The sequence below is a fragment of the Dermochelys coriacea genome, chromosome 9 (assembly GCF_009764565.3).
Source record: "Dermochelys coriacea isolate rDerCor1 chromosome 9, rDerCor1.pri.v4, whole genome shotgun sequence".
Classification (NCBI taxonomy): Eukaryota; Metazoa; Chordata; order Testudines; family Dermochelyidae; genus Dermochelys; species Dermochelys coriacea.
The window spans coordinates 41497099-41524850 of NC_050076.1; the positions used below are offsets into that span (position 1 = coordinate 41497099).

General features: G+C 37.8%; 1 protein-coding gene and 1 long non-coding RNA gene across 2 annotated transcripts in view; one reads left to right on the forward strand and one right to left on the reverse strand.

The window, feature by feature from the left end:
* Window positions 1–27752, reverse strand: part of CLSTN2 (calsyntenin 2) — a 690495-nt gene that overhangs the window by 248337 nt on the left and 414406 nt on the right.
* LOC119861442 lies at window positions 801–5278 on the forward strand. The gene is made up of 3 exons (XR_005294886.2): window positions 801–1952; window positions 2468–2551; window positions 4600–5278. It is a non-coding gene; the product is annotated as an uncharacterized LOC119861442 (long non-coding RNA).

Consider the following 27752-nt stretch of genomic DNA (forward strand, 5'->3'; position numbering starts at 1 on the left):
AAACTAACAATTGGTTCTGATGGAGATACATAAAGGGGAACAGAAGCTAGCTTATGCCCTATGGTTGTTTTAGCTATGTGGTTCTTTCAGACCTGGAACTCAGTCTTGAAGCTCTGACACATGAGCTTCCTTGATCTAACTGAGACTGCTCAAGTAGTATCAGAGATTTGATTTGCCAGTAAAATAAATAGATAGGAATGGATCTGCGGGAAAATAAGATGATATTTTAATATAGTATTTTTCTGACTGCAACCTCACTGAAAAACAGAAGACTTACTTTTCTGATTATTAAGGTTATTCTATTAGTATGCTGCAGGTTTGCACTAACACTTGGTCCCTAAATTTACTCTACTCTAGATTACTTTAAAATAGCCCCTTCATCCAAAGCACTGGCCCTTGCATGATGGTTCAGAATTCAATTCAGCATTTCCCATATGATCTTATGTGACAGAACATGCTAACAATCTAACCAGAGCTGGTAACAATCTACTCTTGGAGAGGGAAGAATGAGGATGGATGACACAAGGATTAAATTAAAAAATCATAAGAAAATAAAAATTAAAAAGTGGTAATGGTATGTACTTCACAGTTCCACCAGAAAAAAAGTAATTTGTATGTGTGGTGGGGCAGTGCCCCACCCCCTGAGAAAAAAGGCTGAGCCAGGTCTGAGAGGCGGCGCAGATCAGCAGCCAATCAGAGAAGGCCTGGGGAGAGTCAATCAGAGCAGGGAAAGAGGCAGCCAATCAGGGCCGGACTAGGTCTTATATAAAGGCTGCTTAGCAGAGAGGAAGGCAGTCACTCCCTGACTAGTGAGGGAGAAGGATTGGCTTCTGAGCTAAGGAACAGCATCTTGGATCAAGCAGTGTAGGACTCTGGCCCAGATACCTGGCAGGCTGGGGCCTTTGCTAAGAGGGGTTGAGAAGGTGCATAGGGCCAAAGGGGAAGTGGTGCAAGGGAGAGGAGGGCAGAAGGAGGCTGCCACTAGAGGGTCCCTGGGTTGGGATGCAGAGTAGTGGGTGGGCCTTGGTTCTCCCCCCCCCCCCCATTTCCCCTTTGTACTGTCCCTGGCCATGGAGGAGAGAGGCTGAGACAGACTGTGACCTGTTCCTGAGACAAGGGACTAGAGTCTAGGGTTGTGGTTGGTCACCAAGGCAGGGATAAATGGAAGAACTGCTGTTAACAATGCCCCCACCCCTAGAAGGGGATGAGACCAGAGTGGTGGGCAGTGTCCTGAAGTGGATGCAGAGTGTCCTGCAGAGGACGCTGCCGAATAGGGAGCAACGTGGGTCCCAGGACAGTGGAGCGGAGACAACGGGCGAGCTACCATGTGTTGAGGATGCCCAGCAGCGGTCAAGAGCTAATTCCCAGAGCAACCAGTTGGAGGCGTCAGCGGTGGTGCATCCTGACTCTCACTATGTATGAGATGAAGTCAAAGGAGGGAATTTAATATCCAGCAGAAGCTTGTACAGTCTAGTAAAACTTCAAAATCTAGGGGCCAGATCCTCAGCTGGTATAAATCAGCATAGCTCTATTAAGCTCAGTGGTGCTATATTTATTTACACCCATTGAGAATCTGGCTCCCTGTGTCTAAGAACAGTTGGTAACAGTGGTAATTAATCAAAAGATAACCATTCCAACCCACTGTGAAAACAATGGAGACTAGAATATACGAAGACTACATAAAGAGATGATTGTTGTGTTCTCTTCAACAGCTTTCTTATTTTGTTTGCAAGAATATGGATTTTTTCATCTTGTTTTAAAGAATTACTTCCAATTTAATCAGATATTGTAATAGCATAATGATGGGATGGAAGTTATATTCATTATATATAGATACAATGCAAAACTTGGTGGAGGTTTTTTTTGGCAATTTCCTGGAAAATTGAGTAATCTCTGATTTCTGATGCTTCAGAGGATTAATACTACCAGCAGTAATGCCTCAGTTCCAACAGGTTAGTAATTCCATTGCTTTTATCATTTTTAGAATTAACATATCACTATCCAGGAGATAGACATTTTAGGAACAGTAATAAAAGTGGTTGGGGGGAAAAAACCAACAGAACTTCCTCTCTTAAGTGACCCAGCAAGGGGAAGAAGTATGGCGATTGCCCAATGACTTAGAACTATCCAATGCCCTATTAACTACCACGTAGGCATAGGTGCTGGAACTAGGAGTGTAGGGGGGGACATGTTGTAGCACCCCTGGCTTGAAGAGGTTTCCATTATATACAGGTTTACAGTTTGGTTCAATGGCTCTTAGCCACCCCCACTATAAAAACTGTTCCAGCACCCCTGCACATAGGGGTCAGGCTTCACAATTATGATATATCCTTAACATGTACTCTTCCTTCAAACCCGCTGCCTTTATCTGTTCTTGAAACCATCTCCAAGTGTGAACTAAACTGGGCCTAAAGGTATCAAGAGCCAGTGTTTGTTCAATTTAAAATAAGCACTTTTTTCTTTCTAGAGTAATGTTTGTAAGCAACATAATTGGAAATGAATAGCTGCATCATACAGACATTAACATCTGCATCAGCTGTGAAATCTGAAGGTAAATCAGTAAATCTCAAGACGAAATGTCATGTAAATTAATTGGGAGCTCGTGCTTGCTATGTGAACATGATGAGAACATCTGTTTTCTATGCTGAACCCTTGACAGGTGTAAATGAGAGAGCTGTTCTATTTATAGGACATAGACAATGGAAGAGTATTACTGGTTCCTCCTATACTCCAGTTTCCTTCATTCTATAATAGACTCGTATGAAGACGTAGATGAGAGGGTGATTAGTAGAAATTTATCCAGAAATCTGAAACAGAGGAGAACAAGCAGGAGTCCTCAGTTCTCATAAGTATCTGACTTTCTAAAGTTATTCAGGCTCAAGTTATTTCAAAACTGTATTCCAACTTCCACTTATCCAACTTCTACATTTGCTGCAAGCAATGAACGGAAAAGGAAAATCATTTTTTGAAAAATATGAAAAGTTAAAGGTGACCAGTTCTGAGTGGAAAAGACCTCGTAGTTATTTAGTCCGTGAAGGGAGTGGAATAAAACAGGTGAGGTTGGAAAGATCCAACAACTATATAGGGCAACTATAGCAGAACTTCAATGTGGTAGATGACAAATTTACTTTAATTAAGACCACCTGTCAGACTCCTGCAGCAATTGAAAATAACTTGATTCAATTCCTGCTTTTTTCTTTGTCTTTTTTGCTGATTTCTACATTGTCTTTTCCCTCCATCCCAAAATGCCCCTGAGCTGAGACTTTTTACAAATACAATAGATTGAGAAAAACATTACTATTATTTATGGCTGTAATAACATCACTAAAAAAAACAGCAAGCTAGTGGTGGTTTTGTTTTTAATTTTCAATTTGTGGTTCAGCCTATATATATATATATATATATATATATATATATATATATATATATATATATATATATATATATATATATATTCATTCCTAGGAGTAAGAATATTATTTTGTATCAATGAAGAAGATTGTATTGAGAAATATTGTAGCCAGTGAATTCTCTGCAGCTCATCATAACTGCTCGTTTGCAAGCAGGAGATTTATTTGATGTATTTTTTTGACTAGCCAATTCCATCAAGGCACTTTTACTCTTTGCTAAGAAATTCCTAGGAGCTTTTAGGACTATTCCTCACAGAGTAAAATCTCATTTTGGTGCATCAGGGATTTACATGGCTAATTCTTGAACATCAAGAAACAAAAATGGTTTAAAAGATTTTAGAGGAAAATATTTTGATATTTTTATTTTGTGAAAATTATATACAGAATACTATTACTATTTAAACTGCAATATTTAAACTTTAAACTTTTATATTTAAAATTTAAACTGCCATGGTCAGGGCCCCATCATGGTAGGGGGCAGTAAGTACAGACTGGGACAACATAGTCATGGCCTTTAAGAATTTACACTCTCCACAATTAAGACATAGTGGGAGAAATATTACTTCTACTTTATCTGGGAAACTGAGGCACAGATTATGTAATTCATGCAAGATCACACTGGAAGTTTGTAGCAAAACCAGGAATTGATCCCAGTTCTCTTGGGGAGGGGGGGGGGGCGGCAGACCAGTGCTTTAAACTCTAGATTAATCTTTATATCAAATCAGTAAGTCTTAGGAATCTACTAAGTATTTTTCCAATTATTGGGAGTTAATAGCATAAATGTCAAAAGCTAAAGAATAGGCCAGAAAACTCTGGATTCTGGGGCCTCACATAAGACACTTCTCCTTCCAATGCTTTTTTTTATGCCAGTTTTCAAGATTAGGAGGAGGACATCTTATATGTTAAACCTCAGATTTACTACCCTGGTCAGCTACTGTAAATAGTCATCTAATCTGTATTTAAAATGATTGTGTCCCAGGGAAACAATAAAATTATCAAGAGGGATAGACCATTAATAATGTAGTTGCTTAGTAGAAAGTCTGCAAAAATAGGAGGAAACAGAAAAGGAATCTGAGGTCAAACTACAGCTGGTGGTTTGATGAAAGTAATTCTACAAGTCAAGCATAAGGAAGCAGCTCTGATGCCTACAGTGTCTAATGGCTGACATAAGAAACTTTGTATTTTACAGATGGTCATGTTGCACACTGGGGGCTGGCTGGAGTACACTTCAATTGAACTGAAAGCAATGATAGTCATGTGGAAGGCAATGTTTATAGAGGATGCACCTTTAATGATCTAACAGTAAATTGTGTATAAAACAGCATGCAAGCTTTTTAATGTTTTTTTTTTTTTTTTTTAAGAAATGGACTTCATTGTCAAGGTTCAGTAACGAGCCCATTCATCTTCAGAAAGGGTTGGTCCTATCTGAAGAAATACAGAAAACATAGGATGTACATTTCCTAATTTCATCATCTTGTAGCTATTAAGAAATTGAACTATATTATATGAAAAACAAAACACTGAGATGCCAGGATGAGTATTACTGAAGGAGGAATGTGTTTCCCTTAACCTCCTTTTGGCAGCTCTTAGCTTGTCAAAATTATAATAAAAGTGGTCCTTCATTGAAACTGAATGGATGTTTGATTGAAACATTGCTTAAATCTTCCTCTATGAACAATCTACACTATAGGGCATTCTAGCTATAAACTTTGGAGGCTATATTTTTCTGAACTAACAAGATGGCCCAGAGTACGTGTCATCTAGAGGAGGTTAATTTAAAGATAGTTTCCAGCTCTCATTCTCAACTCTCAGTTAATGTTAATGTACAAATCAGTGTTTACAATATTGCAGAATAAAAATTTGATAAAGATGCCAAATGTAAACAATGAGAACCCAAATCAGTGGTGTATTTGATTTTTGGGTTCTCCTATTTTTGTATATAAACTATCAGTGTTCCAAAACATACAATTATGCTTTGAAATGTTCCAAAAAACCCCCAGGGGAAAAAAGATAGTTTAACTTGGAGTAAGGCTTTAATTAGACTCCAAGGACTGGGAGTATATACATCACTATTAATATTTATTCAACATCTTTCAACAATTCCCTGCAGACTATATCAGATACAATGCAGATGAAATTTGTAATAGTAATATTTCCTGGAAATGTAGGAATGCAAATCTTTTGCATGTTGCTGTGGCATTGTACTAAAGGAGGGGGTAATAAGAAGCTGTGTTTCTAAGCAAGGCGATTGCTGTTGAGTCAAGTTTCAAAGCACTCAGTACAAAGTTCCTTAGCAAGACCCTGACTAATCCTCATGAATAGTTTTCGGGAGAGCTTCAGTCTTCAAAACTGGAAATTGACAAGCCAGTTGAAGACTGAGTAGCATTATGAGTGAACTAAATTGCCTGAACAAATTCATATTTTAATCAAAGGGAATAGCAAAACTTTTTAAGATCTGGCTACTGTTTCTAGATCGCTAACATTAAGATGCCCAGTAAAGTCTTTTTTTTTTTCCTTGGATAATTTTTACCACCTTTTTTGCTGTTTGTATTTGCCACAGTAAACCCTATTACTGTAGTCATTACCTACTCCTTTTCTGCCTTTTTAACAGACATTTAAACAGACAAAATGTTTTGGTGGGAATAACTGATGTCTTTGTTATCTGCTAGGTTCCTCCTGTATGCAAACCAATATATTTATGCACAATGAGCTGCATGTATATGGTTATCAAACGTGGCTATCATCTTAGCAGCTCAATCTGAGAAAGATTGAACTGGATATTTTGTGTTTCCAGCCATCTATTTTTTTTTTTTTTGGTTAGACATTTAAAGGACATAGAAACAGAGAGATCAAAAGCAATGGGATGAAATTAACAAATGGAATTAGGCTACAAATCAGAATTATTTTTAATCAGTAAAGTTTTTTAGACAATGGGGTGTGTGCCAAGCCAAATAGTGGCTTCAGCATCATCCAGTACTAGACTGCACAAACCTGACAATATAATGCAGGGAACAATCTTGCATTAATTGGAGGATATACTGGATAATCTTATACAACATCACGAAAGAAACAAGATGTCTGGAAATGTTCCGTAACTGCTTTGGAGGCAGAATATATCTTAGTACTTTCCTTGGAAGTGGACTACACTTCAACTCCACCTGGAGTCTAGAACCAGAGGACAAGTGGAAGGATAAGTGTGATTGAGAACAGATTTGAAATCAAGTCCTGATGAACTATATTCCAGTGCTGTATCTTAGGTCATAACACATAATTCTTCCAAGATCGTTTAAGAGTAAAGAGGCAGAATGTATTCAGTAACTCATGCTAGATGAGTATTTTGAATGCAAAAATGTAAATTTCTTGCTCTGTACTGAAGGAATTTATATTTGTCAGATAATTTCTCAAATTAAGAACTCATTGTATTTGTAATTATCTCCCACCCCACATAGTTATCTTTCTCGCACTTTCTACTTAAATCACCTAAAAGCATTTTATTTATTGTCCACTGTGGGTGATATCAGGAGTCCTTATAACAGGTTTCAGAGTAGCAGCCGTGTTAGTCTGTATTCGTAAAAAAGAAAAGGAGTACTTGTGGCACCTTAGAGAAAAACAAATTTATTTGAGCATAAGCTTTTGTGAACTACAGCTCACTTCATCGAATGCATTCGGTGGAAAATACAGTGGGGAGATTTACACATACCCACACAGAGAGAACATGAAACAATGGGTTTTATCATACACCCTGTAAGGAGAGCGATCACTTAAGATGAGCCATCACCAGCAGCGGGGGGGGGGGGGGGGGGGGGGAGGAGGAAAACCTTTCATGGTGACAAGCAAGATAGGCTATTTCCAGCAGTTAACCAGAACAATTGAGGAACAGTGGGGGGTGGGGTGGGGGGGAGAAACATGGGGAAATAGTTTTACTTTATGAAATGACTCATCCACTCCCAGTCTCTATTCAAGCCTAAATTAATTGTATCCAGTTTGCAAATTAATTCCAATTCCTGCTGGAAATAGCTCATCTTAAGTGGTCACTCTCCTTACAGTGTGTATAATAAAACCCATTGTTTCATGTTCTCTGTGTGTGTATATAAATCTCCCCACTGTATTTTCCATCGAATGCATCCGATGAAGTGAGCTGTAGCTCACAAAAGCTTATGCTCAAATAAATGTTAGTCTCTAAGGTGCCACAAGTACTCCTTTTCTTTTAGGAGTCATTATGACTACTAGTATAGATAGCATGAGTCAAGAGGCTGTTCTTTCACAGAAATCTTTTATACACACACACACATATACACTAACCTCATGTGTAAAGCTATGTTACCTAGTTAAGACTATATTAGTATACTGAAAAGTAAATTCCCCAGAATATAGAGATAAAGAGCAAGTGAAGAGTGAATGTATTATGAGCAGTGAATCATTATTTGACTTCTGCTGCTCTAGAATAGTTGGAACTTCTTTCTAAACTATATGTCAATACAGGGGTCAGGCACACCTTCATGTTAAAGAGGACTGTGATTAAAGATGAAAAATTGCACTGCCTATGAAAGGGAAAAGTATGAAAAAAATCTAATCTGGGAGCATAAACACTCAAATGCCTTGATCACAATCATTTGTTTATTGCACAGCATCACTACTGGGCAGAGTCAAGGGTGTTTGGGGTGCCTAACAGTGCATTTCTTACCTTTAGTATGTTTGTATTTCTCTCAAGTGGTGTGATAACTCTGAACTCATATATGCAGCCTACAGAAAGAGGCCAAGGACTGCCTTGCCACAAAGAATGGTCTTCACCCTCATAGATACTGATATTCTGTCCCTCCATCTTAAGAATGAGGCATACAGGGAGAGGATTGTTGAAAACTTGCTATGCCACTACCTTTCTTAGGTCTGGCTCTATAGATTAAAAAAAGAGGATGTCATTCTCAAAAACCATCAGTCCAATACTTTTTAGGACTCTAAAGGCCTGAGCCAAACATCAGACTGAAATCATCAGAGACGCCCATTGAATTCAATGACTTTTGCATCAGGCTCTAACACCCAGATTCACAAGGCAACTCAAGTGCTTAACTACCACTTTAGGTACCTAAGGTCAAAATTTAGGGGCCACTGAAAACCCTTGCTCAGCTTCCATCTAACTCTGGAGGTGCCTGAAAATCCCTCGGCACTTACATTTTTGCTCTAAAAGACCTGTGGATGCTCAGGTATTATTTTATACCTAAGCCTCAACTGGATCCTCAAAGCAGGAGAAGGTAGATGTTCCCCCACCTATCCTCCCAAATGGTTGGGTGGAAGGAGAGAAGCAGGATGGTTTCTCCCTATAACCTTTAGTTCAGAATTTAGAGAACTCCCTTGGGATGTGGAAGACACCAGTTCAAGTTCCCCCTCCCTGATGTAGACAAGCGATTTGAATGTGGGTCTCCCATATTGCAGCAGTGCACTCACTCTTGGGCTGTGGGATATTCTGATTTAAATCACTCTCAAACTCTCCTGCTGAAGCTGGTCCACTTTATATACATAAAATAAATATGAACTGGCCCAAAGAGAATGAAAATGATTCTATAGCTCAGTGGTTAGAGCACTCTCCTGAGAAGTGGGAGACTTATGTTCAGATCGCTTCTCCTCATTTGCCAGATGGTGAAAATGAACCTGGGTCTCCTACATCTTGCCACTTTTTTTTTTTTTCATTCTGCCACCAAACAAAAAAATTGGATATTCACACAACTCCCTGCTCAAGTGCTCGTCTTTCTGCAGATGTATAATCCTTTGCAGGATCAGGGCCTGAGTAACAAATAGCAGAAATTGGCTCAGTAAATTTCATAGCATTATTTAAAGATTTCAGTCATTGATTTTGATCTTTGTTTTGAAAAAGATTAAAAATCAGGGAAACAAAACCCTTGCAGGTTTTCATCTGAACATTTCCAATCAGCTACTACATATTGTTTGATTAACTGCCTACAGCTAACTATGGTTCCATTTACATGATGCTATAATATGTTGAGGTTGATTTATAGCAGCCCACAATAAAAATGTAGTGAACGAAGGAGCAATTATGAGCTGCATTTTAATTTCACACAACAAAGCAAGTTCTGCATTACAAGTGGAGGAAAATTAGATACTGGAAAATTACTGTGAATGCCAAAAAAAAATAGAGTATAGTATTCATTCACGCTATTCCAACACCAGCTCACAAGAAACTTGTTCTCTACATGTAACTCAAATATGTAACAGATTGCTTAAAAATGCATTCTGAATTTACAAGTCATATAAAAGTGTATGGTTGTGAGACATTTCAAATAGCAGAAGTCAAATGACTGTTAAAGAAAAAAAACCCACTAAAATACATACCATGCTGATTGTAACCCTCATACAAGTTCAATAAGACTAAAAGCTAGCTTGTTCTTTTAAGTTAGAAAGATCATTGGTTAAATTATTTAATAAATCTGCTGTATACAACTACATTAAGACTGGGATCCAAAATCCACTGAAGTTAATGACAGTCTTTTCATGCATTATAATTTAAGCATTTGATCAGGACCTACAAGCATTTTTAAACCATGAACCCTGATCAGTCTCCTAAATATTATTGTAATAAAAGGTTAGATAACTAAAATTTTTATTAAGGTAAACCATTGAAAGTAAAACCTGAAGACAGGTTACCACATCAAAGTATTATACTAACAAGTAGATGTAGTCAAAGCAACTATAAAAAAATGTTCCTCTTCTTACTAAACAAATCTCCCTGGGTTAAGTTGTGACAGCTAGGGGACGGGAGCCCACACAATTTCCACTGACTTCAATGGGAAATGAGGGAGGCCACCAAAATGTGGTCTCCTCCATGGTTTTAAAGTTGAATCTGTTTGCTACAGCTACAAAAATCCATCTGTACTACTGTTTACTCACATGAAATGAGCTGTAGCTCACGAAAGCTTATGCTCAAATAAATTTGTTAGTCTCTAAGGTGCCACAAGTACTCCTTTTCTTTTTGAGAATACAGACGAACACGGCTGCTACTCTGAAATCTGCTAGCTCTGCAGAGCCAATTCCATTATGGCTGAGTGAGCTGGATTCCATTCATGAATAACCAACAGAATTGTCAGTTAAGTTCCACTTGCAGAATCACTTTTAGTGGTGATGATGCATGAATCAGAATGCATACAGCTCATCTCACATCCCAAGCTGACTCGGTAGCACTGGCAGTTACAACTCCCTCCCCTTGGGGAAAAAATTGTGTACTTTTTTTTTGGTATACTAAGCAAATATATTCTAGAAGCCCTGGACGGACAGAAACATGGAACCCAAGGATGTTCTTGAGTCAATTTCCAGAATATCTTAAGTATATTTGATAACAAAAGATTATATTTCATATAAGAAATCATTTCTTCTACATTGCAGTGATTAACCATATAGGCTTTCAAAATTAAACCAGCACAGAAAGAGACCAGAACAATAAAACAGAAAATAGCCTGACTCAAACAAAGACAGTAGATAAAATAACCCCTTAAAGTAAAAAGTCTGTTCCATAATTTTAACTTCTGATTTTTAAATTTCAAAAGAAAGTACAATAATAATTCATTCTGAATGGTGACTCACAGTCTAGCATGAGCACATATTAAAAGGTGTAGTTAAGTCACCAATTCTAGCTGAAAGTAGGAAACGTAAGAATTTAAAAAAAAAAAGAAATTTGGAGAGAGAGGTAAGAGTAAAAACTAAACTGAAGAACTTTTTGAGCCTGATAAAAAGGTTTAGGTTAGTTTCTGGTTTATCCAAACAGCCCGAAGAAAACACAGCTTTTCAATGGGATCAAGAATAGCATGTTCAACCTCAGAGTTTGTGGAGTGGCACAGTTATAGACATGCAACCATGGCTTCTTTTCCAATCTACTCAACAAGGGAAATACAATGACAATACTCAATAGGATTGACTCTATTTTATTATACACGTATAAGAAGTTCTCAATCCAAGGCCGTACTGAAGAGCTGTTCAATATACTTCCTTCCATCAGCTACCTTCTAACAAAGGAAACAATTTCAAAGGAATGATAAGTTTTATAACAGGTGTTTCCCTGCCCCTAGTTGCTAGCTAATATCAATCGCTTTATATGTGAGCACCACACTCATCTATTAGCCATCTTGTCTCTCCTTCCTGCAGCAACTTTACATTATGTATCTTTGAGCACTCTCCTCTCCTCCCTTCAACCCTTCTTCACCTAACTTTGCTTTCCCTTTACACTATCCTTATCATACACTTTTCTGCTTCCTGTTAACTTCTCCTCTCTGATCTCTCTCACACCTTTCAGCGGAAGTGTTGCTGCAATTTTCACTATTTTCTTCAGTTTGCAGTTTATCCACAGAGAACTGTCACATTTCTTCCCTATTGTGGGGTTAGGATTGTTAGTGGATTTGGGGTTTTTTGGGGGGGGTTAAGCAGTAAAAGGATTACTTTGGCTGATAGCACACATCTTCCTGGGAAGAAGCTTCAATCAGAAAACACATACATACCCTCTTTATGATTTGATTCTCATTCTAGAGTGAAGCATTCAGTATATGAGCTAAGTCTTCGATTTGTCTTAAGTACATTATGAGGAGGGGATCATTGCCTATGAGGCAGCTGGCATCTGGCCATTGATAGACAACATGATGGATTATTGCCTTGCTCCAGTGGTTAATTTGTAATGAAAGAGGTGCCAGGGCTCAAGCAATATTTTTTTTTACTTTCATAACGGATGCAGCAAGCCCAGAGGTGCCAGGGCTATGAACTGCCAAGCCTAGACGTGCTGGGGCTCAGCCCTGGCACAAATTAAGCCCTGCCTTGCTCTGGTTCAAGTGTTCCAATATGGTTCCTGGTTATAGATAGATTTTTCATATCTTTTATGTCTTTTTGGGTGAAACATAATAAAAGTTTTGTGTAGTAGTGGTCTTGCCCTTTTAAAATGATCAAAGTACAAGGTAAATAAATGATACCCTTAGCACACATTAAGAATAAGGGAAAGCTATTTTCTTTCCTTTGGAAAACTTTTTCTGCTGTACCTTATGGGACTTTTTTTAGTGCACTAATACTTTACATTGAACCTGGAATCCACCAGCAGATCTTTCTAGTGATTCTGAGAGGAATCAGCAATCTCAGCTAAACAAATCAGAAGCATTAAGAAGCTGGAGTAAAAGGGAAAGAAATTGGATGTCTGTGAAAAGAAGGTTCACTCTCCAACAAGTCTGCCATGTTGGCATGAAAACCTATAATGAGAGGTTCCTTCCTCTCTCCTGTAGAATGGAAGCTCACTCCCAGCTGATACATGTCAATGGAGAAAGAAAAAGCAAGCTCTGATGATGACCCTACACTGATTCCTGTCCTGATATATTTGGGCATTTCAGCAGAGATTAGAGTTGGAAAGTAATTCTCGTCGCTCAGATACTACAATAATACACATTAAGATAAATCTGTAAACAGACAGACTAATGCTGGTAATTTAGGATTATGAGATTTTTATTTTTAGTCCCATTCAAACTACTCTCTCAAGAAAAACTATGAAAAAGAAAACTTTGTTTCTTATGTTTGTGATGCATTTTTTATTATCATTTTGACCAACATCCTTGGGAGTAGGTAGAAGGGGGAAATGAAATAAAATTTCAATGACGGGGGAAAAAGAAAAATTAAATTTAGTTTTTCTCCAAATTCCACTCAGTGATTAATATTTTACAGTATTTTCTTAGTGAAATAAGCTGGAATCAAAATTGACTTAATAAACAAAGAAGAAACATTATGTTTTATAGACTGCACAAAAATGTTTTAAAATCCTACCAAGAAGAACAAACATTACTAGCCCTTGGCTGGTTTCATTAGTTTTAAAAAAGAACAGTGGCCATGACTAATGTAATAGAAAGTTTGAAACTACAGTATGTGATCGATATGAAAACTGCTTCTTTATGATGCCAGCTGTTGCTGGTTCTGATAGCTTCATTGGTACATGTTTATGAGCTATTTAATTGAATAAAGACTGGTTTACAGGAGCAAAAGAAATGGAGAATAACCATGTTCATTTAATTCACTTGAGATTCAGCTTGTTTTCTGCTTCCTTAATATTAATGAAAAGAAATCCAATTTGTTCTACATGGCAAGATATGTAATTTAGATGCTTATTAATTCAAGGTTCAGGTAGCAGCTCCCTGAGAATGTTGTCTTTAAAGTGTTTATTTTCTAAGTTAAGTAAGTTTGGCTGGAACAAAAAAAGTCTTGCACCAAGTACAGTAAAATTGGAGATGTCTTTTCACTTTTTCCATTGCAAGTTTACATATTTTTGCATTTTATTTTAATTTGAAAGCTACTGTATGTCTTTGGCATACCAGTATTTTGACAATATGTCTCTAAAATATTATTATAGGACTGATATGTATCATACATAAGCGTATATCAAGATATGTATGACAAACAGTATGCCATGTAATATATATCAAAATTATTTACATTTACTAGGGTCTCAGAAACAATCCTCCTTTGATAAAGGGTAAAGCTGCTTTCATGTTTTGGTTTCCAGCTATGTTAATTGCATTATGAGCTCCCTTATTAAGGTATTTCTTTGACACCTCTTTAGTAGGAAGAGGGCCTGAAACATAAGCCCTTGTATCAGAGGCCTGGTATGAGGTCTGAGGCTTGGTCTAAAGTAGCAGTCAAAACTTTGCTGCTATAAAGCAAAGTTAAGTTGTGAGCAAAAGGCAGGCCCTGCTCACAGAATCTGGCAACAACAGAGCTGATATTGCAGAAACACACGTTCCTAAGAAGTGCTAGGCACAAAACACACAAGCAAACACATTCCAGAAGGGTGCTGCTAGAACACCCCATACCAAGAATGGCACACACACATTTCCCAAATATAACAGGAATACACTGACCCCTCCTAAAAGTAAGGTCAGGATGACAGTGAGATGGATAGAGATGTACAAGGTGATGGGTAGTAACCAGCTACGTTAACTGTGTTAACTAACTACATCAGAGGGGAAATAGGCAACTTGTTTGTACTGATGTATAAAATGGAGTCTCAGAGGGAATGTCTTTGGCTAGTCTAGGGGGCAGTGGAAAGCACTCACTGAGCTGTATCCATTGTTACGGGCATATATGTATTAGTGATCCGGTAGAGTCTGCCGGATACTAGTACGATGCTTCGTCGACAATAAACCTGTCTGGGTGCCTTCATACCTTAACGGATCCTGGGGTCATTGGGCAGTTCGGTCAAGATCTGCTGTGCTGTCTGCGCAGAGCTGGGACAGCACCCAGGGAGAACACATACATGCAGCCAAATATCTATCAACAACCTTAGGATACTTCTGTCACCTCTAACTTTTGCCCACTGTATTTAAACAAGGGGATATTGATTAATGCTTAAACTAGGCTGTGTTTTTCCAAAAATTAAGCAAATGGGGAGCTATTATCTAACAGCTCCAGACTCTGATCTACACAAAATAACATGGAACCACAAAAGTCCCTACGAGTCTGCACAACAGTTCGTTGCCTGCAAACAATATGTATGTATTTTAAATTCTATGAAGAATCAAATGCTCAAGTGTGGATTTAATAAACAATGATTAGTTCACACATTTTTCAATTTCTCTAACATTCACAGGTGAGCAAAGGTAGCAGTCCAAGGAGTCTATGCTGGGAAAGGAAAGGAAAGGAAAGGAAAGGAAAGAAAGGACTAGATATACTTTCGCATAATGCAACTGCAAGAATGAACACACAGATGTTTGGAAATATTGGACATGGAGTGGGCCGAAATTCTTCCTTCTCCCAGTTTACCATCTAAAGCAGTTATATATCAAAAGGCTTGGTTCTCCATTGCCTTCAGCCCTGTAAAAAGCAAGTTCTACCACTTATACATTCAGAATTCTGACTAGGCAAAGTTCTGCACAAACATAAAAGTGACCATACAAGGCAATGGAGAATCAGGCACCAGTAGTTTTGTGGCATTTTACACTAAGTTAACAGGAGCCCTCCATGTTATTAGGAAATAGTAAATTAGTTTGGATATAGTGAGAACTGACAACCTCCTTAAGAACTCAAACCAAACCTTTTTTTCCCCAGGAAATTCAGATGACATTCCCACCTCTCCTCTCTTTCATTTCTGCTCACCTCTGTCAACTCAAGTTGGTTCCAGACATGTAAAACATTGGGATGAAGTCTGGGCTTGTTACATTTCTACCCCATGCGAAGCAGGAAGAACCAAAAAACTTGAGCTTTCTATAGCGCCTCATGAGCAGGGCTGGTTGATAAATTTTATCAAAACATTTTCCTTTTCAGAAAATGGGGTTTTGTCAATATTGAAAGTTTCCACAGCAAGGGACAGATTTTGGCAAAAAATTTCCATAGTGGAAAATAAAAACTTAACATTTTTGTTTTGCTCAGCATTAATCTTTACTCCTGCCTGAGCTGCTATTGTGCCTCATCAGAGCTGTAGTTCCAGGACACGTATGACCCCATTCTCCCCTATGTACAAAGCTCCCCAGCTGAACTACATTTTCTATGAGACACTGTGATCTCTCCCTGTGGATGAGCTTCCTATTGTACCTCATGAGCAGGGTTCATAGGGGCAAATAGAAGCACGAGAGACTCAGAGCTCCTATGAGGAACTGTGGTAGCTAATGTAGATGCAGTAATTAATGTTGACTTGACCTGAAATTAAATGTTTCACTGTGGGACAACAAACAAACAAAATGTTTTGAAATATGGGAATGCCGAAACATTTGGTTTTAACTGAAAATGTCAAAATGAAATGTTTCAACCTTTCTGAATCAAAAGTTTTGCTATTTTGAATTTCTGATCCTAATCAGGAGGGAAACAAATGTCAAAAAAATAAATAAATCAGAATTTTCTGCATAACGAGAAATGGAATGTCCAATCAGCTCTGCTCAGGAACTCTCAACCAAGTTTTGTACATCTAAGTTGTTATTTATAATATTTCAGATAAGATTCAGAAAACTATGGATTTTTGGAGCCTTTATGCTCTGCTGATGTAGAGAAATTGTCAATATTCTACCAGTAATATAAGCACCTCTTTGGGAGCTTTTCTGAAACACTTTTCTCTCCTCTCTTCTGTAGCCTGCAGTGGTGGGTGGCATATGGCCTAATGTTTGAGAAAACACAACAATTTCTAAATTATTGTTTCATTATATCAGGCTATCGGTGTCTTGTTGGCCGAATTTTCAATGTACAGTACTTACAAACCTTCTATGCATCTCAAAGCCAGAATGATTTGTCTTCGCAATATATTTTTAGTTTTGCTGCAGAAGAGAATTGCTACATTGAGGTCATTTTCCGGGAATGTGCATTAAGGAAATGAATCCTGTCTCTTCTCAAACATTTTTGCTTGCAAAGTGTTAGCTATAGGAAGTGAAAGTACAAAGATTATAATGAAGTAGCATTTTTATCTTGCTTCCAGGTTTCTATGCTGGGGTCTTAGTTCAGATTCTTGTATTATCTTTGTTCTGCTGGTGCCAGAGTTTCCCCATCATTTTGCCCATAACCCTTAGAAATTTTAAAATGAACATAAACTCATATTGGACCACTGGCCACATCCAACAGCAAGACTTCAGCATTCCACTGACAAATTTTAAGTCATGCTACCTTCTCTCTATGACATGAATAAAATCCTATTACGAATCTGAACTTGATTATCATGGTCTTCTATAAAATTAAGGAACAATTTAATTTTTGTTATTATGATGATAGTAGTAGATTCAATAGCCACAAATTTAGTTTCTAGCTTTTTGATTGAGCTATTTAGAGAGTGCAATTATCTGTTACACTTCAGCTCTTCAGCCTGAATGCTTGCTTGCAGTCAGCTTGCCATGCACATTGTAGTCCATTATGTGTTGAGATTTCTTTTTTAAAGAAAAGCTTTGGAGAAATCTACTGGTTACAAAAGCAAAACTGCACTTAAGAAAGTGAATAGAAATATAGACAGTAGAAAGTATTCAGAGTAGCAGCCATGTTAGTCTGTATTCGCAAAAAGAAAAGGAGTACTTGTGGCACCTTAGAGACTAACAAATTTATTTGAGCATAAGCTTTCGTGAGCTACAGCTCACTTCATCCGATGAAGTGAGCTGTAGCTCACGAAAGCTCATGCTCAGATAAATTTGTTAGTCTCTAAGGTGCCACAAGTACTCCTTTTCTTTTTAGTAGAAAGTATGAGGTTTGAAAGTCACAAGAAACTGATTGTGTGGGACACTTCTACCTGATCCTAACAGATGTTCACTGATCAATGCTTAAGAGAAAGGAAAATGAAAAATAAGAAGGTCCTGTCTACATTATTCTAGAGGAGAAGAAATCCTTCTTGGCTGTAATCTGACAATCAGTTTAATCATGCACAAGAGATAGCATAGTTAATCCCCTTTTCTCTTGCACTTTTATAGAAAGTTACATAAAGCCCCATGTAAATTGGGTTACCACATAGACAGGGGCCCACATTTTCAAAAGGGATGCTTCAATAAAAATCAGCAATATTTACAAATGGATTCATTTGCACAGCAAAAACCCATATTTGTTCTTGAAATTCAGGCAATTACACAAGAAAACCAGTACTTAAGTGTAGTTACACAAGCTGTGCATGGAAGTGGAGGATTTCAAGTGTCAATTTTATTTTATTTTTTTGTGTGCACAAATGTATTACCTCGCCAATATTTTGTGTACAGTGTAGGCTGCTTCCCATGCAAATCCTCATGGCCAGGGTGCCTCAAATTTGTCCCTCAAAGGGCTCCTTAGATAGATTCCACACTCTTTTTCTGAGGTCTATCGGGCACTGGACTGTTTGAGAGGATGTCATTTAGATGAGATGTAAAAGCAGGGCCATGGTAGTAAGTGGTCATTAAAGATCCCATGGCTCTTTGTGCAAGAATTGGGAGCTGGGACATGCTCCCTACTTCTTCATGGTGAACTCCAGGTGGGGAGAGGACGATAACATTAAAAACTGCAGCAAAAAAACAAAATACAAAAAACACTTGATCCTAGAGTATCTGAGGACCACAGAAAACAAAGCAACAGCCACTGCACTGGAGATGTTCTTTGCACCTTCACTCAAAGGCAGGAAACAAACTGAAGATGCTTATGGGAGAGGGCCTATGCTGTTAGAGGGCATCATAACAGCTGCTGGGCCTGAACTAGGTTGTCTTGCCTCCTGCAAGCATATTTTACTTTCCTTTTGTAAATCATGAAATAATTAATATAATCTAATACGTTTTAATCAGCATAGTTGCTCCTGCAATGTAAAACAATTTCCATCTTAGAATAAATTCTGAGTTTTATAGTCTAATCACTTAATTTGAACTAATTAGAAACTAAACTATAAATGCTATTATAATATAATTAAGAATAAAAAAAACATATGTTTTGCATCATAGTTTCTATAACATTTTTGATGTTTTGTTTACCAGTTACTTTATCTTCAACAGAAGTCAGGATCAAGTATGTAGCCTCGTCATGAATAAAATGTGAACTGAATATATTTTAAACCTGTAGTCTTATCATAGCAACATCATCTTCAAACTGATACAGTCACATTCCAAAATAACAGAGGCAAAAATGAAATCAGATAAAAAATATACATCAAGAAGTTATGATAAGCATGTCAAGTACAGTAGAGTGGTGTTGAATTTATGAATCAGACACCTAGCATTCTGAAAGAAATAAAAACAGTCTGCAATTTTAAAAAAAGATTTAAGATTCAGATTTTTTTCCTCTGTATGCTAATATTCTATTTTAATGTATTCATATGGGAAATTAGCAGATTACCATTTCTGATTTTATTTTGCAAACTCACAAACCTAAAACAATATATTAAACCTACACATATGGAAATCTATTGTATCTTTTAGCGCATTTTCAATTCTTATTGTCACTGTATTGCAACATTCATCTTGTGAATATAGTCTTTAGTGACCTTAGTTTGGGGTCTTCATATTGAGATTCATAGATACTAATGTCAGAAGGGACCACTCTGATCATCTAGATGGGGGAGAAGAGTTACCATTGCTTGATGGAACAATTATTGCAAAAGATTGTGATTCACTGTTCACACACACACACACACACACACACACACACACACAAAATACTATCTTAAATCATGAACCAAATATTCAGAGAAGATCATATTCATGCCTTCAGGGCAGACAGTTAAATATTCAGGGAAGTTCTCCATGCTTGTGGAGGAGGAATTTAGCTTACACTAAACTGAAGGCCTACAGCTGAGTATTGTGCAGTGAGAGTACAAAACTTTATATGAGAGTGGAGAACAATTTTCCAGATTGCCTTGCTGGGCATTACCCTTTTAATGTTGGACCAAGACTGACCCTACTGTGATCTCAGATGTGAAGCAAACATTGGTCTTGTAACTTTTGTAAAATCATCTAATATATGGATACACTGCAAAAAATGTCCACATATTTGAGATTATAACAGCATTCTATTTGGCGAGGTAAAGCAGGCAGAATGAGACCAGACTCAGGCAAAAAATAAAAGGAACTGATTACTGTGTTCTGGTTTGCAAATACAAAAATACATAGCTTTCACCTATTAAGAATCTCTTTGTTGCCAGCAAAAAGTTGCTATTATTTGGCAGTTGCAAATATGCGGAAGGCACATTTGCAAGGCAGCAGTCAGGGAAGGAAGTGCTGGGATGTGCTTTCATTGGTCGCATCCCTGCAAACCTGCCTGAGGCAAGTGCTCAGTCTGGCCCATGTCTTCCGTCTGGGGTGCTAGCCCGGCGAACCTTCCTGCACAGGACAACATAGGAGGGGTCTTTCTTTAAAAAAGTTGCTAATAAGTGGCATGTTGTTGCTAATATCTGAGTCCCATTAACACTGATATTAATGGGATAAGTTGCCAACAATAAGTTTCCATTAACCAGAAGTTGCTAGTATCAGGATTGTTACTAAGCAGAATCTACGGTGTTGCCCAAAATGAATAATATTGAACCTGACAAACCGGAAGGAGGTCAGAAAAGTGCTGCACATACATAAAGACCAAGAGGTTTGAGGGTGTGATGTATGAGAAAAATTTTAAAAAGCAATAGATGGGCTAAAATGGGGCAGTCTATATCTGAAGATGATAGGAAGAAAAGTAGGAGTTAAGGGATGCATATGCCTGTTATGATATATATGTGATATGGAATAATCTCCCATGAGATGTGGTAGGAGCCTTGTAGACTGAAGCATTTAAAACAAAGATGGATGAAATGCTACATGACATAACCTAGGGAGGAAAGATGGGCCAATGATTAAGGTTTGAGCTTGAGACTCGACAGCCCTAGGTTCAGTTCCCTGGTCCCATGTGACTTGGGGAAAGCCACTTTAAGTCACCTTCCCCTCTCCATAAAATGGGCATAATAATGCCTCCCTACTTCGTAGGAGGGTTGTAACAAGGATCGGAAGGTTCTCAGATACTTCAGTGATAGGGGAACACCTATAATACTTTGGTAATACTGAATCCATTACTTTTCCATCTCTAACCTCTATAATTCTATGACATTAGAAATATTCTATAACAGTAGGAGGAATCTATAATTTGACTCTTACTGATAAGACAAATTGGAAAAGACATATTGAATCTAAAAATAAGGAAGAAATGGAGTCTAGAGGAAAAGTCAATGAAACTTTGTAAAATATATATATATATATATATATATATATATTGCTGTGTGCTTGGTATAGGATATTAATATTAACTGGAATAAGAGAATATATCTTCTGTATCAGAGGATCAAAGTCCTCTGAATACAAATACGAAAACGTATTTCTAAAATCTGAATACCTTAGTCTCGTGTGCATGAGGAAAAGCAGAGGAAAAGGCCACTAAGAATTGAGAACAGAGGGTCATAGGCTGGCACGATGAATTACTTTGTGGCAAGCCAGGGTGTGAATCTACAGCACATCACATTTCTGTGCAGTAATATCCCACGTAGACATGGCTACAGCGCTCTGAGGAGTTTCAGTTCTCTATAGCATTGTCCACATGGGATGTTACTGCACAGCAAGCAGGTGTGCTGTAGATTCAAAGGCCTGCCATGATTCACTTGGCTTACCATGCAGTAACTTGCTGGGTAGTCAAGCTCCAAGATTGTACGCTCTCTGGGACTGTGACTGTCATGGAGCCCTGAAGCCTGACTGGGGTTCCAGGGAACTACTGTATAACAAACAAATGTTCTACCAACATCAGGGGCCTTTTGAAAGCCCTAGATGATAATTCCAAAAGAGACTGCCCTGATTAGATAAGAGATCTGACTGCTGCCCATCACAATAACAATATTTTGTGCTCTGCAAACATTAACTATTTATGCCTCACCATATCCATGTAAGGTAGAAAGTAAAAGGGATCCTTTCACTTCCCACGAAAATGCAGTCACCTCTAGAGTGGAACATGTGCCACTACACAATGCAAAACAGGGTAGGACTGGAAGGGATGAGATACTTTACCTGACTCGGGGCATGCACAGGAATTTAAATTTAAACATTTAAATTTAAATTTGAATACTTTTGGAGGGGCATAAATGAAAGGTTCATGTGACTCTACCACCCATTTTTCCAGATGACTCTGGCGAGGATGCCCAGCAGCCTCAAGGAGGCAGCAGCGCCCCTTGCTGCAGCACTCTCCATGTCCTGCAACCTGGAGAGAGAGGAAGCAGCAGGGCAGTGTACTGCTGGTGTACCTTATCTGCTGCTTCTCCTTCCCTGCTGCTGGAGTCCCAGCCCTGCTGCCTGCTTTGCAGATGCCCGCTGAGGTGAGTTAGGGGCTGGTGGCAGAAGCAACATGTGGGACTCCAACAGCAGGGAAAGAGAAGCAGCAGGCTGCAGCTGTAAGGGGAGGAGGAGCTCTGCAGCCGGATTACTTCCTCCCTTCCCAGGCTGGTGCCCCTGCTTGCCCCCTCTTGTGCACACCCCTGATCTGACTGAAATTATAGAAATAATTTAGGTAGCAGAATGCAATTACCTGAGTAAGTACTTGGCCAGTACTTCAGGGTTGTATATCACTATTCTTGCAAAAAGTGGCATGGGGTTTTTAATAACCTAGAGTGGTCAGGACTCTTGGTTGTAGGTGTCATGTGTGAAAGATAGGAGGCTCTCCACTGCTAGAGTTACTAACGCCGTTCTGGGGCATTGGGTCAGAATCACTTATTGAATCACCATCATCACCAAGTTGGTGCACTGGAAGACCATATAAGAAAAGGAGTACTTGTGGCACCTTAGAGACTAACAAATTTATTAGAGCATAAGCTTTCGTGAACTACAGCTCACTTCATCGGATGCATTTACATTTTTTTTTTTGCATTTTTCTTTTTGCGAATACAGACTAACACGGCTGCTACTCTGAAACCTGGAAGACCATATAGTTATGTTGAGTGAATTCTCCCAATGTCACTCCCCAGGGTCCAAACACCATAGTTGTTGCATTCCATACTCGTAGAAGAGGGCAATATTTCTCTGGCCCTATTTTGAACCTAAAACTGGAAGCCTTCATAAATTCTTGTTGTTAGCACTTCAGGTATGTTGCAGTACATATTGCTGATGCAATCTTAAAACCCAAAATACTACATATCAATTGTTGTTACCATTTCTTTCATCTAAGTAGCAGCCTGGCTACCTGAAGATATCATTACATGCATCTCAAAATTTTTTAATTTATCTCTGTCATTTTTTAAAATTAATTCATCAATATGTAAAAGCCCCCGCCTAATCAGTGCCTTTGCATTAGTTAAAGTTTAGTGACAGAAACAGCATTCTTGGCATTCAAGTTATGACTTGTTTAGGAAATTGATATTGGCATTTTCTGCATGATTTGCTATTTCTCTAGTGAATTACTTTCCTGTCTTTGATTGTCCTATAGAAATTCTAACCTTATTGGAGACCCAACTAATGTAAAAAAAAAAAGTTGGCACATTTAACTTCAGGCAGAGTCTGGGTTTTCTGTGAGAATTAATGCACTTATTGATCTGTTAAAATAATAAACTGAGTGTAACAGTCTATTACAGAAAACAGCCAGATGGTTGAGGTTAAATATTCATTGCCTAGAGGTGAACTTAATCTCTCTCATACCTATAGGCTAATGTCACAGTTTTCAAAGAGAAGATGTATGCAAAGGAGGGGGATTTTATATAAAAAGATTTGTTAACAAGTAGAATAAAGAATTTACCCATTAAAGCAAGTTGTGGGGCATTCCTATTCACCACATTCTCTTCTGTTTTACTCAGAAGAATGCTGCTATGTTATTGCCTTTATCAACCCTGAGCACCTTTCTGGTGGAATTGTTTTTGCAAGAGTGACTTGAGCAAAACGTCACGCAAAAGCAACAGAACTGACTAATACTAAGGATAAGACCTGCAGTCATTCAGCTGTTAGGTATCTGTAGTATCAACAAATTCCAAGTGCTGGGTAAAACTTAGAACAGCACATAAAGTCTGAATAATATCTGGATTTCCAAATGAAGGATCTTAATAATCCCCGTTAGCCCGATCCAGACAAATAATCTTTCTGATGGGGTTGCTTTTTTCCTATGAATTGTGTGCTTTTCCGTGATTCTTCAGCCACCCCTCCCCTCCAGCCCCTTGCCCTTATAACAGAGTTGGCAAAAACATCTCTTAGAAGCCATTTTGTGATTATGAATTTGAAGATGAATATCAAAATGTGCCTTGAGGAGACATTTTTGACCATGTTATGTAATAGCATTACCTCTAAAGCAGACTGTATACTCTACAACTTATCAAGTAGCTTCTGTTGATATATGTTAGCTAAAATCAGCCTGGCTTCGTCTTGTTATTACCTGAGACAATTGACTCAACAAAACCTGGTCACTTTAATCATCTCTGATGCTGTGATATATCTGCCCTTAATAGCGGCATCCTTGACATTTTCCCATAACTGTAGATGCCACCATTGCACATCTCAGGGAGAAAAGGTGCACTCTGGATTTTCACTATCAAAGAGAAAACAAATCAATTTTATTCACCCAAGAGATTAAACTGCTGATGCAGAAGGTTATTAAAATATTCTCTGCTTCTCTGTGGCTTTGGAGTCTAGAATAATAAATCTTACAAAATGACTGTGGGGGGAACCCTGTGTTCTCTACTGACAGAGGGATTATCACAGAAGAATAAGAGGAAGGTTCACAAATCTTAACAGACAACAACATTCTCATGTTAACCACAATGCACATAATTTATTCCTTGAGTGAGCAGGCACTACTCCGTTGATTTCAGTGGTATTTAAGCCTGGGCAGAATTTGACCAAATAAACTTTGAGTTAAAAGGGAAGAAAACAGCAAAATTCTTCCTTAGAATTATTATACCCAACCATCTTCACGAGACCAAAACAAAACCAAACCCAAAAAATTAGGTTCTCCTTCGAAATAATGTTATCACAGTAATGTACACCTCCCCTGTGCACAGGATGACTTTTCCCCCAAGTTTGGAGTGTATGAATTGGAAAACTAGCTCATTTGATTTAATTTCCTCAAACTCCTTTTATTCTCCATTTTGGAGATGGGAACTCTGTCACAATGATTTGGTATAACTGCTTGCAGTTGGTTCATCAGTCATTATACCCATCTACTTCCAAACACATTGCATGGAAATTACTGTGTAAATGCCTTGAAAGTTGATGAATTGATCCTAAAATGTGGAACTAATAATAAAAGAATTATCCTCACTGCAGTTGTTAACACTGCTCTAATTAGGATTTTAACAATTACGATTACTAGCTAAGATTGTCTTCCTTTTACAGATACATTAATTAGAAGGAAAAGAAGGGAAGAAGACCATATACCTTCACTGAACAATTACTTTAATCAATAAAGGTGTCTTGCCTTCAGTACATTACATGGAATGTACAGAAATAGCTTCTTCAAAAAAATTGCCTACCAACCCAGTTACAAATTACAAAGACTTCTTTGTGAGATGTTGAGTAGAGCACTCTTTAGTACAATTATTTTTAAAAATGGATGTTTTACTACAGGACACCACAGTAATTTCTATAAACTTATTTCTTTGCTATATCATTAAGTGGCACAATAGACTTGTATGCACATTTTACATAGTCCTTAGCTGAAAAATGCAAACGTGCAACTATTTTAGAGGGTCACTTTCTCCACCCTCCATCACTCCCAACTCACAAAGCAGAAATGCATGGGCAATTTTAGATCTCTTTTAAATATGTCATCCACGTCTAAAACTACATGCAACCATATTGACATGCATATGTGAAGAGGATGCACTGCCAGGATCACAACAAGCTAAGATGTTGTGACACAGGCCAAGGCTGTAGTGAGCGTGCCTGCTCCAAAGTGAGCTTTTTCCAAGCTATGCACTTCCCAATATCCCTAGTGCAAATTCATTCCACCTTTAGTGTCTAACTACTCACCTCACCCGTGCAGGCAGACACCCCACCCTCATTAATTTCCACTTTGACATTTCTAATTTTTTTTCAACTGAAACTATTTGCCAACTTTGACCCAAATTTGCTGAATTTTTTTTTGCAAATTTACTATTTGCTGAAAAAATGTCACCTTGCTGTATTTAATCCTTAAACTGAAAATAAACCAGTTTACTTCTTTGTAGCTGTAAGGGGGACACTTCCTCTTTTAAGAATCTGAAGAGATCTGTCTGGTACATGGTTAGTATTTTTTCCCCCTGGCTGAGTCTAATTCTGGACTGTGTGCAGTTAAGCAACTTACAGCTCATTTACCAGACAGGTAAGAATGCTTGCAGCATCTCAGACATTTTGGGCCAGTCCTTATTTGTGGGCTCATTTCCTATGATTTAGTTGCAGGGTCAGCAAAAAACTTTCAAACTTGAGCCAATAACTAGAAGATTCTTTGTTCAAGGGTTCATGCATACTGCCTTTCATTTTGATCTTCATCACTTTCCCCTTTTTCTATGTTTCTTTGAATTCCAAGTTCAATTAAACCTAACATCTCAAACTGAAAGTCAACAGCACTGAATGTCACTTAGTTTCTAATCAAAATCATGAGAACAAACTACTTTAACTAGCTAAGGTTCACTTGCAACTGGTTCAGTTAAATTGTTTGTCTTACGGTAACCTTTTGAAAAAAGAACATACACTGAGATTTGAAGTAAATTCAAAACCCGGAAAGTTTCATGTATCTTCAAATTTCATTGTCAATATTTTATATAGCACTACTCATTAATTTACTTATTGGTCTAACTATTTTTAGATTAGTTTAAATACTTTACCACCTGGTAATGAGAATGAATGTGACTATAGGTCAGTGCATAAGTTAAAGCTGACCCTGAGCAATTGTAATGTGGTAAGATAGAAGGGTACAGAAAAAGTTAAATGCAATGAAACTGTTTTAAGTGCTGCCCTTTGGACCAGCAAAACTCAGTTACCTACTAGAAGTTGGGCAATGTGTAAAAGTCAAACAAACTATACTGGAATTCTTGGGGATGATATAAAGTGGTTGCTATAGAGTACAGACAGTACCAAATAAATATCCAAATAATAGAATGTTATATCATTTTAGAATTTCAGATAATACATTTTAAAACTTATATACAAATAAATCCTTATAATCCACACATATCAATACTTATTTTGCATTATTCTATCCAGGTACAGGGTAACTGCCAAGTACAGGTCTGCAATGCTGTTAAATGTGTGATAAAATACAGAATTATCTATGTTTTGTTATATCTATATATTCATATTTGTAATTTGTTTTTTATATATGAGACAAATATTGAGAGGAGGCATTCCCTAAGACTTCCCTTTTATTGCTGGAAAATACATCTTTGTGTTATTGTGACAGATGGATTTTAATTAGTAAGTAATTCATGTTTGGAATAGAGGTATTTATAAGAGACAACTGTACAAAAAATGCAAATACTTTACCTTTAAGGATAAGCCAAATGTGACTAAGTCTAATACTTTTAGGTAGGGACAATTAAAGGGAAAAGGGAAAGTAGCATCCAGTCCCTGAAGAGTAGGCATGATCAAAATAGGCATTTGAAATGCTAGATTTTGAGAGAGGAAATTGTAGTAATACTGCCAAATCTACACAGCTGAGAATGTTTAAAAATACAGGGGGCAAATCACCATTACATGGAGAACAGAAACTATTACACTTCCCTAACAATGATCAAATGCAACATTGTGGAAATGCTGATATAAATTTGACCAGTATGCTTAATATAAAGTATGCTTTAAACTGAAAGGACTATGAAGGACTGGAGGATCCAATGAGGAATGGGAACTGAATAACCTGAAGCTAGAGATGGTGCCTCACCAAGAAAGTCAGTGTAGGGGGTCAGAAAGCTCAGATAGAAAATAGGAGAAGGAAATGACTTGGAATTGT